Source organism: Phoenix dactylifera, chromosome 1 (genome assembly GCF_051530095.1).
Source record: "Phoenix dactylifera cultivar Ajwa chromosome 1, Ajwa_hap1_PhDact_Kaust_v1.1, whole genome shotgun sequence".
Classification (NCBI taxonomy): Eukaryota; Viridiplantae; Streptophyta; class Magnoliopsida; order Arecales; family Arecaceae; genus Phoenix; species Phoenix dactylifera.
This window is the reverse complement of record NC_143190.1, coordinates 10,385,240-10,406,595: the sequence shown is the minus strand read 5'-3', so window position 1 is coordinate 10,406,595 and position 21,356 is coordinate 10,385,240.

Below are 21,356 nucleotides of genomic sequence, written 5' to 3'. Positions count from 1 at the left end.
AAATGAGCTTCTCAAAAAACAGATGAAAACAATATGAACAATAAATAAAGTTAAGAAGCCTCAAACGCTTTTAGATTGGAGATGAGGAATGGCTTCTTAAACTTCTGGTCTCCTCTTGAAAGAGTAGTCGACTTGAATGCAGGAGAAGGAGGCTTTAATTGCTGGGAAGATGTAGTTGGAAGCAGTAAATGCAGATCTTCCTCTTTTTCGTTGAAGAGCACGTTGCAGAGCTTGAATGCTTGATTAGTTGGAGTGAAATAGTTGTTCTCTTCTTAGCTACAGTCCTCTGTGGCTATTTAAGCCAACCCCCACGGAAACTAGCCGTTAGAGTGCTTTTTCTGCCCGTTCTGAACACTCTGCGCAGCCTGACAATATGACCGTTGGTGGGTTGGAGTCGACTCGCGCGATCAGGAGTCGACTCGGCTGTAGCGGGAGTCGACTCAAGCTTTTCCGGAGTCGACTCGACAACTGTTCCAAATTTGAATTAAAGTTGCCTTCACGACTGGGAGTCGACTCGTCTTGACCTGGAGTCGACTCGTCAACTTCTGGAGCTGACTTGGCAATTTTGGAGTCGGCTCATCCACTGAAGTCCGTGGATCCAATTTTGAATTTTGTCCACTCGAGTCGACTCGACTGTCCTGGGAGTCGACTCGAATCTCAGAGCCCGAACTCCCGATCCTCTGTCTTTTGGCTCGTCCAGTCTTGGAGTCGACTCGAACTTCCTTGGAGTCGACTCGGCTCTCAGTTTCCGAAAGATGGTCTTCTGCCTTTTGACGTGAAGCTGTCTTGGAGTCGACTCGAGCTGTCTGGGAGTCGACTCGAATCTCAGAGGCAGTAACTTGGTTTTTTGTCTGTCTTGGGGTCGCGGTGTCTTGGAGTCGACTCGCGTATTGCGGGAGTCGACTCGAATCTCAGAGTCCATAAAATGGTCTCTGACTTTCTTTGTGTACCGCTGAGAGTCGACTCTTGCTTTCTTTGGAGTCGACCTGTCAACCATCGGAGTCGACTCGCGTTCCACTGGAGTCGACTCGAATCTCAGACCCGAAAACTGCTCTCTGACTTTTCTGCCTGTGACTGCTTGGAGTCGACTCTTACTTCCCTGGAGTCGACTTGGTGAACATTGGAGTCGACTCGCGCATTTCAGGAGTCGACTCGTTGACAGGTTCTGAGTTGATCCTTTCTGTTCTTCTGTCTGTTCTCAGTCGGAGTCGACTCGTACTCATCTGGAGTCGACTCGAGCTCGTGCTAGTGAACTTGATACGCTTGGAGTCGACTCGTGATACTCGGGAGTCGACTCGAGTCTCAGACATTGGTTCAAACAGACTCCTTAACTTATCCAACAATTATGAACCAAGTCTTGGGACACTTAGACAGGATTTTCACTGAAACACTCAATTGAATTCATTAGTAATTAAAAGATATACTCAAATGCTTTGAGCTCATCAAAATCAAATGGGGTTTTAATCAATCACTCCACAATCTCCCCCTTTTTGATGATGACAAAACATTGAGTATATGTAAAATGAATTGCTCAATAAATAATGAAATAAAATCCATAAATGAATTCAAATGTCTGGTAATTCAATTTATCCAAGCTTGAAAGAAGTGAAACATTAAATTTCGGAGTTAAAGCTCCCCCTTTCATTTGGAATTATATAAGCCTTCATATTATGCAATCAATTGTTTGGCTTATATGTCATTAATGATTTAGTTTGATTAAAATTCAGATTCTCCCCCTCAACATATGCATTCAACTATGTTTTGATTCTCTGAATTTCCTTTTAATGCTTTGAAGTTTTTGAACTGAATTTTTTGGTTTTTAGAGAGAAAATCTGTCAATTTGTTCATGAGTAGGATTCAGCTAATCTCCGAATATCCCTTGAATAGATTCTGGAAATTACTCCATTAGGAGCCCCAAAAGAGAGATAATGAGCCTCGAGGTACCGAATCCACTTAGAACAAATTTGTGTGTGTTTTTAAGAGTTTATCTTTTTATTGATTTCTTTTACATATTTTATCCATGTTTCTCCCCTTTTACATATTTTATACATATTTCTCCCCCTTTTTGTCATCATATCAAAAAGGAGGTAATCACGCACAATCAATGGCACAAATGGCACAACCAATCATCAAATGGCACAGAAATGAAGATAAGATGTCTACTCATTGTATTGATATGAATGTGAATACATTTGAGCATACAATAAGTAAAGCAAAACAATACAAAACAAAACAAAAAGAATATCTATGGTCTCCTCGAGGATGAAGATCCCCCCCTCGAGGATGTATCTCCCCCTCTCGATGAGGTGGCTCCTCCTCTCGAGGATGTGGCTCCTCCTCTCGAGGATGGTGCTCCTCCTCTCAATCGGCTCTGCTCCATGAGGAGGGTGACTGCATCTGTAACATGTCCGAGCTGCGTGATAATAGACGTAGTGGCTCTGCTATGTGTAGTGGAGAGCTCAGTCACCGACGTCTGAAGCCCAGTCACTGACGTCTGAAGTGTGTCCAGCTTGTCGATGAGTACATTCGACAAGCGCTCGGCCCCCTCGGTGGTGGTGTGCATGTCACGACCTATGTCCTCTCGAGTGGTGCTCGTGACCTCACTCATGCTCTGGAACTGGGCCTGGACCAAACTCCGGACATTGTAGATCTCTTCCCGTACATGAGCCGTCATGTCAGTCACGGCTGTCAAGGAAGGGACCAACTGAGAAGATACGGGTGCAGGAGTGGGAGCAGGCACCGCACCTCGGAGCTCCCGAAGCAGCTCATCCCTCACCTCTCTGACTATCTCCTGTCGCAGCTCCCGGAGCTGCTCAGGATCAATCCGGACCGCCATAGTGGGTGGTGCCGAGGAGGAAGGTCCAGCGGAGGTGGTAGGAGCAGGAGGAGTGGATGGAAGGTCTGGATGGTCTGGAAGGTCTGGGTAGTCTGAATCGGGCTCAGGACTGGGTGAAGGTCTGGTGGTCTGAGCGGTGAGGGTAGACTTCCTAACCCATACCCCCTCTCTCTTCCGAAACCCCATCCTGTGTAGGGTCCCCGCACACATGCGATCAGTCCATCGCAAAGCGCGAAAGGGCTCCCACTCAGGAATGGGAACCTCGTACTCCCTAAACAGAAGGGTGAATATCATGCCATATGGGAGGGTGAGCCTAGGTCTATCTAGGGGCTCACACATGTATCGATATATGAGTTTAGGAAAGTTGATTGGGGTGTCATGAAGCATATAGAACATAAGAGCTAGGTCCCTCTCATTTACAAAATCAAATCTCCCTGTCTTAGGGAAGATGGACCTAGACAGTATACTCAAGAGGATCCGCATCTCAATCGGTAGTGAGCTGGCGGATACCTCGTCTACGGGTGACTGGGGTGGATGCCCGAGAACAGCCGTAAGGGCCTCAACTCTGTCCTCGGGATGTGTGGGAGCCACCCCTACTAGTGGAAGGTGGAGGATGTGGCCAATAAGATCCTCCGTGACAAACACAGGGACACCGGCTACTGTGCCCTCGATACCCCCATCTCCCCGATGGACGGTACCGTAAAACTCTCTAACGAGCCCTGGATATGTGGGGAGGTCCAATGTAAGGAAGAACTCTAAGCCCTGGACCCTAAGTCTTTCACCTATGGTGAACCCTTCCCGGGAGAGGAAGTCGAAATCGACATACCTCCCGGTGGAGACGACCTTCCCGGCCAATGGCCTCGCGGGAACCGCCCTAGGCGGGGAACGAGCCGGAGGTGGTTGCCTCGCGGGATCGTGCCGCGCCTTGGAGCGCCGCTCGGGACCGGCCTCAGGACGGGACCTCTTCCTAACCACGGTCTTACGTGGCATTTTGACCTAAAATGGAATGAAGAACCTAAAGGACGGAGAAGGGTCGACGGAGGGAGCTTGGGACGGACCGGAGACGACCTAGGAACGGACGAAAACCCTAAGAACCGGTGAAAAATCGACGGAAAAAGGGTTGGAGACGATCGGGGACGACCTAGGAGTCGGCTCTAGGGCTTTTTGAACAGTGGCGGCTTGAGAGAAAAGTGTTTTCGAAACGACAAACCTAGGGTTAAAAAGTCGGATCCCGACTGCGAGTCGACTCCACTGAGTCGCGAGTCGACTCGACCTCGAGTCGACTCCAGAATATGCGCGAGTCGACTCTCCTTATGCGCCTGTAGTCCTCGAGTCGACTCCCGACAATATGCGAGTCGACTTCCCCTCTGCTGCCATCTTTGCGAGTCGACTCCCACCAATGCGCGAGTCGACTCCCCCTTAGGAGCCGGCTCTGTAACTTACTCGAGTCGTCTCTAACCTTGGCACGCACCTAAAAATCATGCTATAATCGTGCCAAATGAGGAAAAATCACCTAATTAAGATCTGATTTGATGATCATTGAAAAGGAACTCTATTTTAACCATATTGTAATCATCAAAATCAATGAATCTAGTGGAAACTACCACTAGGATGGATCAATCACTCCTAATCCCCTCCTAAGCACACTAAACCTCTCTTCACTTAGGGGTTTTGTAAAAATATCTGCTAATTGATTATCAGTACAAATAAATTGGAGTGTCACATCACCATTCAATACATGATCTCTTATGAAGTGATGTCTTATCTCAATGTGTTTAGTTCTTGAATGTTGAATTGGATTTTTAGTTAGATTTATGGCACTTGTATTATCACAATTAATGGAAATTTTATCTTGTTTAATGCCATAATCTTCTAACTGTTGTTTAATCCATAAGATTTGAGCACAACAACTCCCGGCTGCAACATATTCAGTTTCTGCAGTGGATAATGCAACCGAGTTTTGTTTCTTGCTAAACCATGAGATAAGATTTTCTCCTAGAAATTGACACGACCCGCTGGTACTTTTTCTATCAAGCTTACATCCAGCGAAGTCTGAATCTGTGTATCCTATTAAGTTTAGGCTAGATTCTTTAGAGTACCATAGCCCTATGTTCTTAGTTCCTATTAAGTATTTAAAAATTCTCTTAACTGCAGCTAGGTGTGTTTCTTTAGGATTAGCCTGATATCTAGCACACATGCACACACTAAACATAATATCAGGTCTACTTGCAGTAAGATACAGTAAAGATCCTATCATACCTCTATAAAGTTTTTGATCTACAGATTTACCTGATTCATCTTGGTCTAATTTGCATGATGAGCTCATGGGGGTGCTGATTGATTTGTTTCCCTCCATATCAAACTTCTTGAGCATCTCTTTGATATATTTAGCTTGATTGATGAAGATGCCTCCTTCAGACTGTTTGATTTGAAGCCCGAGGAAGTAGTTCAGCTCTCCCATCATGCTCATCTCAAACTCACTCTGCATCAAATCAGCAAACTCTTCGCAAAGGCGATTGTTAATAGCACCGAAAATGATATCATCAACATAAATCTGTACTAATAACATATCCTTATTTTGCTTTTTCAGAAATAATGTTGTATCTACATTTTTCCTAGAGAATTCATGTTCTAATAGGAATTTGCTAAGCCTCTCATACCATGCTCTAGGTGCTTGTTTTAAACCATAAAGTGCTTTGTTTAGTTTATATACATGATTGGGATATTGATGATTTTCAAAACCAGGAGGTTGTTCTACATATACCTCCTCATTAATATACCCATTCAAAAAAGCACTTTTTACATCCATTTGATATAGTTTGAAGTCCTTAGAGCATGCATATGCTAATAATAATCTAATAGCATCAAGTCTAGCTACGGAAGCAAAGGTTTCATCAAAATCTATGCCTTCTTCTTGATTATAACCCTTTGCTACTAGTCTAGCCTTATTCCTTATAACAATTCCATTTTCATCTAGCTTATTTTTATATATCCATTTAGTACCTATAATTGGATATTCAGAAGGTCTCTCTACTAGATTCCACACTTTGTTTCTAGTAAATTGGTTTAGTTCTTCTTGCATTGCATTTATCCAATTTACATCATTTTCGGCTTCTTCTATATGTTTGGGCTCAAAGTGTGAAACAAAAGCTAGATGGTTATTCAAATTCCTAAGGGATGCTCTAGTCCTAACGGGTTGAGATGGATCATCTAGAATTAGTTCCTTAGGATGCCCATGAGCATACCTCCAAGCTTTAGTTAGCCCATGATTCACAATACCCTCTTGGCTTGATGATTCTCCTTCAATCAACTTTTGATTATTATCTTGAAATCCCATCTCATCTATCTTTTCTTCAAGTATTTCAACATCATCATCAAAATTAATCTTCTTACTAGACGAGATGTCACTAGAGTCATCAAAAACAACATGTATAGATTCTTCTATAACTAAGGTTCTTTTATTAAAGACTCTATAGGCTTTACTAGTTGTAGAATAACCTAAGAATATTCCTTCATCCGATTTAGAGTCAAATTTACCTAGATTATCTTTTCCATTATTATGAACAAAACACCTACATCCAAAAACATGAAAGTAATTAACTTTTGGTTTTCTGTTTTTCCAAAGTTCATAAGGTGTTTTCTTTATAATGGGTCTTAACAAAACTCTATTTAATATATGGCAAGAAGTATTAATGGCTTCTCCCCAAAAGTACTTAGGGAGGTTACTTTCACATAACATAGTTCTAGCCATTTCTTCTAGTGTTCTATTTTTCCTTTCCACAACTCCATTTTGTTGTGGTGTCCTAGGTGCTGAAAAATTATGGGTTATCCCCTTTTTACTACAAAACTCCTCAAATGACTGATTTTCAAATTCGGTACCATGGTCACTTCTAATAGCTATTACTGAGTTATCTCTAGCATTGGTTACTTCTTTATGGAATTTCTTAAAGACAGAAAATGCTTGATCCTTATGTGCTAGGAACATGACCCATGTGTACCTAGAATAATCATCTACAATGACTAGACCATATTTATTTCCACCTAGGCTTGTTGTTCTAGTTGGACCGAATAGATCCATGTGTAATAATTCTAGAGGTCTAGAAGTAGAGACACATTTTATGGATTTAAATGAGTTCCTAGATTGTTTGCCAAATTGACATGCTTCACATATTTTGTTCTTTTCAAATTTTAATTTTGGCAAACCTATCACGGAGTCTCTTTTAACTAGTTTAGTTATTGTGTCCATGCTTGCATGACCTAAGTTACGGTGCCATAACCAACTAGCATCATTTTCTTTAGTTTCATTAACAACTAAACATTGGTTATGTTTTGCAAGATCTTCTAGATCTACAACATATACATTTCCACGCCTAATCCCTTTAAAAACTAAACTATTATCATTAGGATTTGTTATAATGCATAGTGATGGTTTAAACATAACATCATATCCTTTATCACATAATTGACTAATGCTTAACAAGTTATGCTTAAGACCATCAACATATCTAACATTATCTATAAAAGTAGAAGGGGTGATTTGAACTTTACCAATACCAATGATGTGACCTTGGTTGTTGTCTCCAAAAGTCACAGCACCTCCCTTCTTAGCTTCGAGGGTGAAGAATTGATCTTTATCACCCGTCATGTGCCTTGAGCAGCCACTATCCAAATACCAGCAGTTTTTGTTGACCTTGGCTGCAAGACACTCCTACACAAGCAAATCATGTCATCTTAGGTACCCAAGTTTTCTTGGGTCCTTCATGGTTAGTCAAGTTGGTTCCTTTTGGAACCCATACCCTTTTTATTTTCCTTTTTGTTTTACTTTTTCTATAGTCACATACATTTACCTTATGTCCGATAGTTCCACAACAAAAGCAGGTTATTTTCTTAGTTTTAGTTTCCCCAGCTTTAACAAAGAAGTTACTAAGAAGTTTTTGTTTATTTCTTGGTTTATATCCTAACCCCGCTTTATTAAATACGGCTCGTTGACTATTAAGTATCATGTTTAACTTTTTATAACTATAGGTAAATTTTTCAACTAAGGGTTTGTATTTGTTAAGTTCTTTAGTTAGTGTTTGATTTTCTGCTTTTAGATCATTAAGTTCTTTTGTGAGATCCTTGTTTAGGATTTGTTTATGGTTTTTGGGTTCTAATGTTTCTTTATTTAGCCTTTCATTTTCTTTAGTTAAGGTATTAGTCTTTTGAGTTAAAAGTTTATTGCTTGTCTTAAGTTCCATATTTTCTTTGGTGATTACGTCCTTATCCTTAACTAATTTATCGTACTTAAGTATGTATGATTGATTAGCTATTTTTAGTTCTTTATTCTTCAGATTTATTGCCTTATATTCTATCATTAATTCATTAAAAGCATCATAAAGCTCATCAAAAGTAAAATCTAAAGGTGATTCGGATGTTACCTCACTTTCATTGGCCATGAAGCAGAGATTGGCCTTTTCCTCTTGTTCCTCATCCGATGAAGAGGATGATGAGTCGGAGTCGGATAGAGTCGTGACAAGAGCCTTCTTCTTTTTGTACTTGCTCCCCTTTTTCAGTAAAGGGCATTCAGCTCTTATGTGACCCGGCTTCTTGCACTCGTAACACCCAATCCCCTCGTTTTCCCTTCCCTTACCTTTGTCCTTGCGGTAGAAATTTGAGGGGCCTCTCCTTTGATGATAGGACTTCTTGTGGTTGATGAATCTCTTGAACTTGCGCACAAGAAGAGCCTCACCATCATCTTCCTCATCCTCTTCTTCGTCACTGCTGCTACTGCAAGATAAGTCCTTGTTAGATGAAGTAGATTTTAAAGCTATTACCTTTTTCTTATGGGAGGACTCTTCCTCGTTGTGTTGCTTCATGGTTAGCTCGTGCGTCATTAGGGATCCAAGAAGCTCCTCTAGTAGTAACTTGTTCAAGTCCTTGGCTTCTTGGATTGCCGTCACTTTAGCTTCCCACGACCTAGGTAGACACCGAAGGATTTTCCTGACAAGATCACTGTTAGTATAGCTCTTGCCAAGGCTTTTTAGGCCATTGACAATGTCTGTAAACCTAGTGAACATGCTTGTGATTGTCTCATTAGAATCCATTCTAAATAGTTCATACTTATGAACCAGTATATTTATTTTGGATTCTTTAACTTGATTTGTGCCCTCATGGGTCACTTCAAGTCTATCCCAAATCTCTTTTGCAGAGTTGCAAGTAGAGACCCTATTGAATTCATTTCTATCTAAGGCACAATAAAACACATTCATAGCTTTAGAATTTAGTTGTGCCTTTCTCATGTCATGTTCATCCCAATCCGTTTCTAGTTTGGGTACCTTGACACCATCTACATATATGGATGGGATGTATGGCCCATTTACTACAATAGTCCACATCTCATAGTCTTGGGCTTGGATGAATATTCTCATCCTAGCCTTCCAATATGAGTAGTCAGACCCATTAAAGAATGGGGGTCTTTGGGTGGACTGACCCTCAATGTGGGAAGATCCAAATGGGGTTGTCATTTCGATCTTTTACTCTTGGGTGGAAGAGTTTAGGCTCTGATACCACTTGTTGCCCAGATAGACAACCCAAGAGGGGGGGTGAATTTGGTTTTAAAATAATTTAGATAATTTAAAACGTTATAGATGATTAATTAAAAACTATTGCAAGTTATTTAATTAATTACTATGTGCTGTGAGTAATATGAAATGAGAAGAAGGAGAGACAATCAATCACAAACACAAGTTTTATAGTGGTTCGGAGCTAACCCTTGCTCCTACGTCCACTCTCCAAGTCTCACTTGGGAATTCACTATAATCCTCTTGGATTACAGCCGGTTGTTTTCCAAGCTCACAACCAAACTTGTTGTTTTACGAGCTCACAACGAACTCGGTCGGTTTTCCCAGGCTCACCGACTAGAACCACCCCCGATTGTTTTCTCGGGATCACAATCGAACCCTTACACACGTTGATTTTAACTCGGCTCACCAACCAACCTCAATCCCCTTGATTCAATCCCCGATTGAACCAAATAAATACAAGTTGTAGAAAGAAAACAGAAAATGAGCTTCTCAAAAAGCAGATGAAAACAATATGAACAATAAATGAAGTTAAGAAGCCTCAAACGCTTTTAGATTGGAGATGAGGAATGGCTTCTTAAACTTCTGGTCTCCTCTTGAAAGAGTAGTCGACTTGAATGCAGGAGAAGGAGGCTTTAATTGCTGGGAAGATGTAGTTGGAAGCAGTAAATGCAGATCTTCCTCTTTTTCGTTGAAGAGCACGTTGCAGAGCTTGAATGCTTGATTAGTTGGAGTGAAATAGTTGTTCTCTTCTTAGCTACAGTCCTCTGTGGCTATTTAAGCCAACCCCCACGGAAACTAGCCGTTAGAGTGCTTTTTCTGCCCGTTCTGAACACTCTGCGCAGCCTGACAATATGACCGTTGGTGGGTTGGAGTCGACTCGCGCGATCAGGAGTCGACTCGGCTGTAGCGGGAGTCGACTCAAGCTTTTCCGGAGTCGACTCGGCAACTGTTCCAAATTTGAATTAAAGTTGCCTTCACGACTGGGAGTCGACTCGTCTTAACCTGGAGTCGACTCGTCAACTTCTGGAGCTGACTTGGCAATTTTGGAGTCGGCTCATCCACTGAAGTCCGTGGATCCAATTTTGAATTTTGTCCACTCGAGTCGACTCGACTGTCCTGGGAGTCGACTCGAATCTCAGAGCCCGAACTCCCGATCCTCTGTCTTTTGGCTCGTCCAGTCTTGGAGTCGACTCGAACTTCCTTGGAGTCGACTCGGCTCTCAGTTTCCGAAAGATGGTCTTCTGCCTTTTGACGTGAAGCTGTCTTGGAGTCGACTCGAGCTGTCTGGGAGTCGACTCGAATCTCAGAGGCAGTAACTTGGTTTTCTGTCTGTCTTGGGGTCGCGGTGTCTTGGAGTCGACTCGCGTATTGCGGGAGTCGACTCGAATCTCAGAGTCCATAAAATGGTCTCTGACTTTCTTTGTGTACCGCTAAGAGTCGACTCTTGCTTTCTTTGGAGTCGACCTGTCAACCATCGGAGTCGACTCGCGTTCTACTGGAGTCGACTCGAATCTCAGACCCGAAAACTGCTCTCTGACTTTTCTGCCTGTGACTGCTTGGAGTCGACTCTTACTTCCCTGGAGTCGACTTGGTGAACATTGGAGTCGACTCGCGCACTTCAGGAGTCGACTCGTTGACAGGTTCTGAGTTGATCCTTTCTGTTCTTCTGTCTGTTCTCAGTCGGAGTCGACTCGTACTCATCTGGAGTCGACTCGAGCTCGTGCCAGTGAACTTGATATGCTTGGAGTCGACTCGTGATACTCGGAAGTCGACTCGAGTCTCAGACATTGGTTCAAACAGACTCCTTAACTTATCCAACAATTATGAACCAAGTCTTGGGACACTTAGACAGGATTTTCACTGAAACACTCAATTGAATTCATTAGTAATTAAAAGATATACTCAAATGCTTTGAGCTCATCAAAATCAAATGGGGTTTTAATCAATCACTCCACAAAAACAACATAAGAAAAACCGAACCATTAAAAACACGAAAGGCAAGATCATAAAAAAATGTAAAAGAAACAAAAACTGGTATGATATTTATGAAAATGAGAAGTTATTATAAGCATGACAAAAATAACTCATTCAATCTTGTCCCAGCATCATTGACATTAAAAAAACATTCAATATTTACAAAAAGCTGAACATAAGGAATTAATCTTTACAAGTTATCTGTTCATTCATCTAATAACAGCAATTTTCAAAAAGCATTTAATTTTTACAAAGACAAGGAATACAAGTCAAATCATCCAAATTTACATATGGAATACTATCTGCTTCACATAGAACAAATGTCAATATACATGATCGCCTCTGATGCTAGGAAAGCATGGTACTTCTTAGCAAGCCTTTTGACCAGCTTCTTGATTGCACACTGGAAATAAGTCACAACCATGAAGCAACACCACTTTCCACCACTTTCCATTTTTCCTTGCAGATGAACAATGATTGTAGTAATGAATAACATAGTAGCCAGTATTAAAATCCATGAACTTTACAGAGTCCCAACCCATCAACCCTCAAAATTACAACAGCTTATTTTTCAACAAAGCTTATTTTAAGATTACAACAGAGCTGGCAAATGGGTTTATTTTAGACATCAAAGGTCTAAAATCCATGAGCTTATTTTAAGATTACAACAGAGCTGACAAAGAAAGTTGCAAACAGAGCTGACAAAGAAAGTTGCAAACATAGCTTATTTTAGACATCAAAGGTCTAAAATCCTTCCACTTGAGTTGCAAGCAAGTTGGGCTGCAAATGGGTCTATAATAATCTCTGATTCAAGCGAGTTGCAAACAGAGCTTAAACAGACCATGATTGAGCAGACCATGATTGAACAACTGCTTCCCTTAAACAGAGCTTAACAATAATAACAGAGCTTAACAAATGGGTTTAAGATTGAACAATAACGCTTGCAATACAACTCGAGTTGCATCAAGAATAATTCCAACATATTAAAAATTAAAATGGGAGGGGGGCGCCGACGGATCCACCTGTTCTTTTTCCATTTTATTTCAGAGGCTGATTTTTTTTCAATCCAAAATATTATGTAAAGGAATCGATAAGAAGTCTTCCAATTAAAACAGGGGAATGCATTTATAAAGTTACTATAGTCCTATGGCAGTTTCCCCCAAGCCTGCTGCATTATATAAAGCAGAGACAGGCTTATTCACAATGCAAACAAAAACGATTGAAACTATTGCACAGTATTGTAAAACCACTCCCTTCTTAACTATGCCAGATAATGACTAGATGAAGATGAACACAAAGAGATGCAAACACAGGCGGAGATGAACACAGGCGCCGACGGGGAAGAACCAGTTTAGGGGTTAGGGTTTACCTCCGGGAAGAACCAGTTTAGGGTTTTGAAAACCCTAGCCGACGAGCAAGAAAGAGGGGGGCGCCGACGGGGTGATGTAGCCACAAGTTTGATCCCGGGTGAGAAGGAGATGAACACAGGCGCCAAGCAAAAAAATAATGAAACCCTCGGTAGGTTAGGGTTTACCTCCGGGAAGCCCAGTTGTGGGTTCTGAAAACTCTAGCCGACGAGCAAGAAGGAGGGGGGCGTCGACGAGGTGATGTAGCCGCGATCGGGAGGCGTGATGTAGCCGGAGAGGAGAGGGAGAGGCCGGAGGTGGAGGAGAGGAGAGGCCGGAGGTGGAGGTGGAGGAGAGGAGAGGCCGGAGGTGGAGGAGAGGAGAGGAGATGGGAAGCCGGAGGGGAGGTGGAGGAGAGGAGAGGAGGCGTGATGTAGTCGGCAAGGGGGAGCCGGAGAGGAGAGGCCGCAGGCGGAGGAGACGAGAGGAGATGGGAAGCCGCCCAAATCCCTAACTCGGGACTCACTAAGAAGTCGGTCTGCAAGCCAAATTTCATATTAAACTATTTCTAACCTATAAGGTTGTGGGCTAAGTCGGTTTGCAACCCAAATTTCATATCAAGCTATTTTTTATCTATAAAGCTGATTGGATGAAGGAAAAAATAATTTTGAACTATAAAGCATGGTAAAAAAATTCCAGACCTTCTTCCAAAATCCAATCCCATTGCAGGAAAGTTGCAATAGGGGTGCAAATGGGTCATGGGCGACACCATGAGATTTGAAAATGAGAAGGAATTTGAGTTTTCTGGAGAAAAATTGAAATTTGGGTTATCGAAGAAATTTGGGCGGAACGGCGGGCACACTTTGTTTCATTTTAGATTTTCCTCCTTTTATCTTTTTTTTAAAATTTAGATTTACTCAAAAATAATATTTTTAATATTTTTGGAATTAAAAATTAAATTTGGTGACGGAAATTTTTGTTAATAACCTGTCACCGCCAAAAATAATTTTTAAAAATTTATAAATACTTGGGTTACGATATTTGTGACGGCTGCATTTGTCACTGTCTGGTTGCAGTTTTGGTTATCATATTGCTGACAGATACCCCTGTCACGATGATGGTCACTAAGTTCTGGCGCCCATCCTACCCGCGCATTCTGTGACCGGTCTGTCACTAATCGGTCACTAAGTTAACACCACGGTGACCAAATTTCTGTCGGTCACTAATCCGTCACAAATAGTGACTGATAACGGTCCGTCACGAATTTTCCGTCACTATACGCGCATTTTCTGGTAGTGTCTGGGTGTCATACAAAAAGTTTGTTTTAGAGCATTGGTTTGTTGATATTTTAGGCTAAATTGAATAGTCGAAGTAACATAGGCTTTATCTGGACATCTTAAGTAATTGACATAGGTAACTGAACATCCTTGTCATGGGCTTTCTCAGTTCAATCATAAAGCATAAGGTAAAGAAGCCAAGAAGGTTCTTTACCTTCAAATACGATTCAAACATCAGCACGCGTCCCAACAAAATTTTACCCTCGAATCAGAGGGCCGATTTGAATTTGCTCGCCTTGTTTTGAAAATTTGGACGAGTAACGAATAGAAACATCTCAAGATTTGAAGCATTTGTTACTGGTCTAGTGTAGCAGATTTATTGGGAAACGAGGATGGATGGAGATGGATGTTGAAGGAACGTTTAAGAACCATGGAACCGTGGCGGTTCTTCGAACAAACTTCAGATGTTTTTTTTATATAGTATTGCGGATCAAAGAGAAAACATAAAATCTGGACTTCTGGAGTGGATCTCAAATACAGATAAATCTATCTAGCCTGGCAACTAAAAAGCCAAAAATAAGCGCCGATAATACCAAAAGAAAATAGAGCTCGAGAATCTTATTGTCGGCGATGGAAATGACGCCCCGAGCGGCGGCGAACAAGATTAGTAAATTAATAAATCAGGAAGAAGGAGGAGAGGAGGGGGATGGGGCAATACTTCTTTCTCGGACGGAGGGGGAGGTGGTCGGCCGATCAGCGCAGCAGAGGAGGGAGGAGGAGAGGAGGTCGTTCAGCGCCGGAGAGGAGGGGAATAGGTCGGAATCTCTTCCTTGGGCGGAAGAGGATGGGGTCGGCTGGTCGGCACTGCAGAGGAGCTAGGGAGGAGGAGAGGATCGAGGTTGCACCGCAGAGGAGGGAGGAGGAGAGGAGATCGCTCGGCGCCGGAGAGGAAGGAGGAGGAGAAGATAAGGGTCGACGCCGGAGAGGAGGGAGGAGGGGACAAGAGTTGGCTAGCTATTAGAGCTTGATATCGATCGAGGATGGAAGGGGCGCGACCGCTGATTTTGTTAGGAATTGGGTTTTCGACGACGTGAATTAGCATCGTTTTAGGCCAGGAGTATAACGACATTAATTAGCGTCGTATCTTTTCGATGCTTTAAAGATACGACGCTTTTTTTAGTGCCAGACCGACATTTGCAAACAAATAGTTCTATAGTAAATGGTGCAAACAAATATATATATATGAAATTTTCAAAACAAACACATTGGGCATTCGACAAATGTGCATAAGATGTTTAGTAAATATGTATTATTAGCTTCATACTTAGATCTAGAGGTAAAATCTAAGAAGGATCTCTAAATATGTATTTTTTACAACAAAAAATGAATTCATTTTTTCTTGCTAGATCAAAAATTATATAGATGTTTTACAAAAAAAACACTAAATATTAATATTTGGGCACCATCGTTGCATCTTCAAGGTTAATCATGAAAAATTGTATTCCATTATTTTTCTTGGATTTTTTCACTTAATCCGGTAACATTAGGCTGTGTTTAATTTGGGGCAAGAAAAAGGATCAACTATTTCACAAGATACTCTTAGTTCATTGTAACTAAATTTTTGAAACAACCCTAGGTTAAGGAGTTTTTTCTCTATGGAAATATAAGCCGAAGAAAATATAAGGTCTTGCATTTTTTCATACGACAATATTTATGCATGCCCTACGTATTTGTATTCCTAAAGCTAATTTCTTTAATTTTTAAATTTTTTTCCAATATTTTATGATTGTCTGCATGCATATGTGTCAGTGAGTGTGCGCACAAATGTGCATGGGGAGAGAATTTAAAAGGAAGGCAACAGGTTATGTTAATGGATAGAAAATATTGGTCTTCGTCATGTCATATACGTTAAAAATGTTGGGCCTGCTATCCCGATTTTTGACATTCCTGAACAACAAGAATTTAAAACATAATCAACTTTGACGCCTCTAAACTATGCATCAAATTAAAGCTATTTCATCGCTCTATTATAATCTTTCATTTTGGAACCACCTGTTGCACAAGTGTGATAGGACAAGGGTTCGGTCCAACCTGATGAAGTTTGGGTCCTTGCATCACACGTCGAGATGTATGAAAGCACAGTTTTTGATGTCCAATGTTCCCACTCGTAGTTCCCATAGCACTGTCTTCTCCTGTTGTTCCCTCGATACCTATATTCAACATATCAAGTTCATCAAGCGACCTTCGGTTTCTTAATCATCTGATGATGAAATGTCTAGATTAGCATGAGTGGGCTTGTGGAATTCCTCATTAACTCATTGACGAAGTCTTGAGCATAACTTCCAAAGACTAGATTGTTCAATGTTGGACCGGTCGAGCTGGGCATGCACGCCCACAAATGTTTGAATCGTCGATGATCGGTGCGCGTGGGAAGGTGACCGAGGAGGTAGCTGAGACCACTTGTTATTACCGCATTCGATGAGCGTATTGGACAACAACATGGATTGAGGGACTTGCAATACAAGACATGAAAGTCTAGCTTGCATGTCCGATTTCTAGAGGGTATGGCTAATTGAATACTTTATGCCACATCCTTAATAATTAGAATGGTATAGGATTCGAAGCAATAGAGTTAGTGGATATCGGTTCCTTTGCTTAGTTCAAATGGTAGAACAAATCCAACTTTAATAAGATACTCCATTACTCCTTAAAAAAGTGGTCCATTTGATCATGCATTTGAGAGATTCTCACACATCATATAAGAATCCTATAGAATTACATATTGGCACTTGTGAATGTAGACTGGAACCACATCTTGCACCACAACCACCCCATTCTTTCATAGAAGCATGTCATGATTTACTCTGTCCTCAACTTAGGGTCCCTGGCTCCATGGCATTTGATTTTGATTCCACGATGTCGCAGCTTAATCATGATCATAAAGGGGGAGTTAAAAGATGGAGGGATGATACAAAAGCTCAGCACCGTACAATCATCAGCTCCATTTAGCCATGCAAGGCCCCATGCCCCCATCCATCATTCTGATACATCAAGGAGAGGACTCCTTTGCTGTAACGTTTATGTTGACTTACCCCGTAAAGCCTGGCAGGCTCCCAGGGCCAAGAAAAAGGAGCTTAGACCCCACATCTAAGAGGGTTTTTTGACTTTTAACAAATGGTTCTCTACTTTCATAAGCACAGTTTATGAAAGCAGAGTTTTTGAGATGTACATCGCAAGTGGGCCGCTTATCATGCATGATCCAAGGGCTCATGCTGCATTGGACCATCGATCAAATGGTCCCATATATAAGCGCATATCCCTTACTTAAAGCACTACCTGCCCATTTCTTAAATAGTAAGTTTTGCTTTGGAATGTTCCTGACGAATCACTCGCAAAAGGACTTCAAACTCACTATTTTATTGTCATTAACAGCTGCATCACCGAGAAGCTCGGTAGCTTAAAGCGCTACTTGCCACTATTTTGCGTTATTATATGTTGCTTTGAATTTTCCTTTGTTAATCTTTTGCCAAAGAAAGATGCTCGTGGTAGACAAAGAACCCAGTTCCCAGCTTGTAAGCGACCAGCGACCTTTATCCTCGAAGGCCACATTAAGCGTGACCACATTAAGGTTGCAATGACGCAATGAGTGCTTGAACCTGACAAGTGAGAGTAGAGTTCGAGTGATAAGATTATGATTGGCTATCTTAAAATTTTGTCTTTTTTCTGACATATTACGCCGCACTTTGTAGATTCTTAAAATTCTGGTAGCAGGGATTCTTAAAATTCTTAAAATTATGTTTATATACCCTGTTCCCTACTCAGGTGAGCCAATCCGTCATTTTCCTCTTAAATCCAAAGAATCACTTGGTATAAAGACATCTAAGTATCATTTGTCATACAAATTTGCTCTGTGGCGCCTATTAAGTGTACACAACTTTAGAGGGTCTACCACCGCAGGCTTGGCACCTCATCACTTACCAACCTTTTCCAGTGTATCACATTAAATCCTGACACCAGTCTCCATGTATGTCATGGCAGGAGAATCTTATTTATGTGCCTATAAGCTCTCTCTCTCTCTCACACACACACACACTGTCACGCCCCCGCCTGCACGGAGCACGTGAGGCACCCAGTGCCCACATGGGGGCCACATGAGGGGGGAAACACGGGCCTTCCCTGCCAGATATTGTCCAGTTCCGGGGCTTCACGCAAGCATCATTCATCCCTCTCCGGTTTTATTTTCCACCCAAAATACATCTGCAGGATTTGGAGACACCCACCTTATATACCCAGGCTTTGGAACAAGTCTTTCCGATGTGGGACTATTGGACTTCACACCCTTCCCACCATAGGACAAGAGCCGTCCTCAGCTCTGATACCAAATCTATCACGCTCCAAACCCACCACCCGGGTCGACCACGTGACACAGCCACATAATCCCTAAAGTAAAATCCTAGAGATCAAGTAAGGCCTAAAAAGGTACAATATTCACAAAAATGCCAAAAATCAACTATTAATGTATTTAAATCAAACCAACTAAAATGTACTGATTGATTATATAATTTCAAATATCCATAAGAAAAAGATAAATTAACTTCTAACTATCTAGCAGTCTGACTCCAGATCGATCTCACTTCTCGTCCCACCCGACGGATTCTACAAATCCAATACCTCTGAAAACAAAAATAAGTATAGTATGAGCTTTTCCAGCCTGGTAAGAATCCTTACATCTGAGCACCTCTATTTACGCATATATTTGATTTATCATTGGATATATTTTATCAGTATGTTATTATTAGTTTTATGAGCTGGTATGACACATATGAGGTGTGCATCTTGTTTGCTGTGGAAATATTGAAATAATTAAATTGGGAAGAATAATCATATCTTTGAGAATATATGAAAATATGTGATGTGATTGAAATTTGACTAAACATGTAAAATTAGACATGTAAAATGGGTTGGACTAGCCTCATCATGAGATAGCCTCTACGAGCTTATGCGTAGGATAGCTGCCACGAGCTGATGCGTGGGATAACCTCCACGGGCTTACGCGTAGGATAGCCTCTACGAGCTTATGCGTAGGATAGCCTCCACGGACTTACGCGTGGGATAGCTGCCACGAGCTTATACGTGGGATTTGTGCAGTCTTGGACTGGGTCATGATCTTAGTTAATCCAAAGTCAGAAGTGAAAAACTTAAAATTTGGGAATCAGATTAATACGAAAGTGAATAACATAATATGTACAAAGCTATTTATGTATATGTACTGGTTTATATATACTTGTTGTTTATTGAGCCTTTCAAATGATGAAATAACACTTATTTGTTGTTTGGATTATTTTCTTATTATTACTGGTGTGGCTATTGGGATTCTTACTGGACTGGAAAAACTCATACTACACTTATTTTTGTTTTCAGAGGCATTGGATTTGTAGAATCCATCGGGTGGGATGAGAAGTGAGATCTATCTGGAGTTAGCTGCTAGATAGTTAGAAGTTAATTTATCTTTTACTTATGGACATTTGAAATTATGTAATCAATCAGTACATTTTAACTGGTTTGATTTAAATACATTAATCGTTGATTTTTGGCATTTTTGTGAATATTGTACCTTTTTAGGCCTTACATGATCTCTAGGGTTTTACTTTAGGGATTATGTGGCCGTGTCACGTGGTCGACCCGGATGGTGGGTTTGGGGTGTGATAGATTTGGTATCAGGTGTGAGGCCCAATAGTCCCACATCGGAAAGACTCGTTCTAGAGCCTGAGCATATGAGACGGGTGTCTCCAAATCCTGCAGACGCGTTTTGGATAGAAAACAAAACCGGGAAGGGGTGAAGGACGCTTGCGTGAAGCCTCGGAACCGGACAATATCTGGCAGGGGAGGCTCGTGTTTTCCCCCTCATGTGGCCCCCATGTGGACACTGAATGCCTCACGTGCTCCGCGCAGGTGGGGGCGTGACAGTGTGTGTGAGAGAGAGAGAGAGAGCGCTTCTCGCCTTCACCATAAAAATAGCGCTTGATCAGGTTGTCAGTGTCATAGATGATGTATCCAGAGAAAATGATTGCTGCCAACCCGCCATATATCATAACGGAGATCTTTCCCAGTGGGAATAGGACCTATAAGAGACAGATATATCTCCACTTGTAAAAATGTGTACAGACATGAAAGTCTAGCTTGGATGTCCGATTTCTAGAAGGTATGGCTAATTGAATACCTTATGCCACATCCTTAATTAGAATGGTATAGGATTCGAAGCAATGGAGTTGGTGGATATCGGTTCCTTTGCTTAGCTCAAAAGGTAGAACAAATCCAACTTTAATAAGATACTCCATTACTCCTTAAAAAGTGGTCCATTTGATCATGCATTTGAGAGATTCTCACACATCATATAAGAATCCTATAAAATTACATATTGGCACTTGTGAATGTAGACTGGAACCACATCTTGCACCACAACTACCCCATTCTTTCATCGAAGCATGCCATGAATTACTCTGTCCTCAAACTTAGGGTCCCTGGCTCCATGGCATTTCATTTTGATTCCACGATGCGCAGCTTAATCATGATCATAGAGGGGGAGTTAAAAGACGGAGGGATGATAGAAAAGCTCAGCACTATACATCATTCTGAGACATCAAGGAGAGTACTCCTTTGCTGTAACTTTTATGTTGACTTGCCCCGTGAAGCCTGGCAGGCTCCCGGAGCCAAGAAAAAGGACCTTAGACCCCACATCTAAGAGGGTTTTTTGACTTTTAACAAATGGTTCTCTACTTTCATAAGCACAGTTTATGAAAGCACAGTTTTTGAGATGTACATCGCAAGTGGGCCGCTTATCATGCATGATCCAAGGGCTCATGCTGCATTGGACCATCGATCAAATGGTCCCATATATAAGCGCACAACCCTTGCTTAAAGCGCTACCTGCCCATTTCTTAAATAGTAAGTTTTGCTTTGGAATGTTCCTGACGAATCACTCGCAAAAGGACTTCAAACTCACTATGTTATTGTCATTAACAGCTGGATCGCCGAGAAGCTCGGTAGCTTAAAGCGCTGCTTGCCACTATTTTGCGTTATTCTATGTTGCTTTGAATTTTCTTTTGTTAATCTTTTGCCAAAGAAAGATGCTCGTGGTAGACAAAGAACTTAGTTCCCAGCTTGTAAGCGACCAGCGATCTTTATCCTAGAAGGCCACATTAAGCGTGACCACATTAAGGTTGCAACGACGCAATGGGTGCTTCAACTTGACGAGTGAGAGTAGAGTTCGAGTGATAAGACTATGATTGGCTATCTTTAAATTTTGTCGTTTTTCTGACATATTACGTCGCACTTGGTGGATTCTTAAAATTCTGGTAGC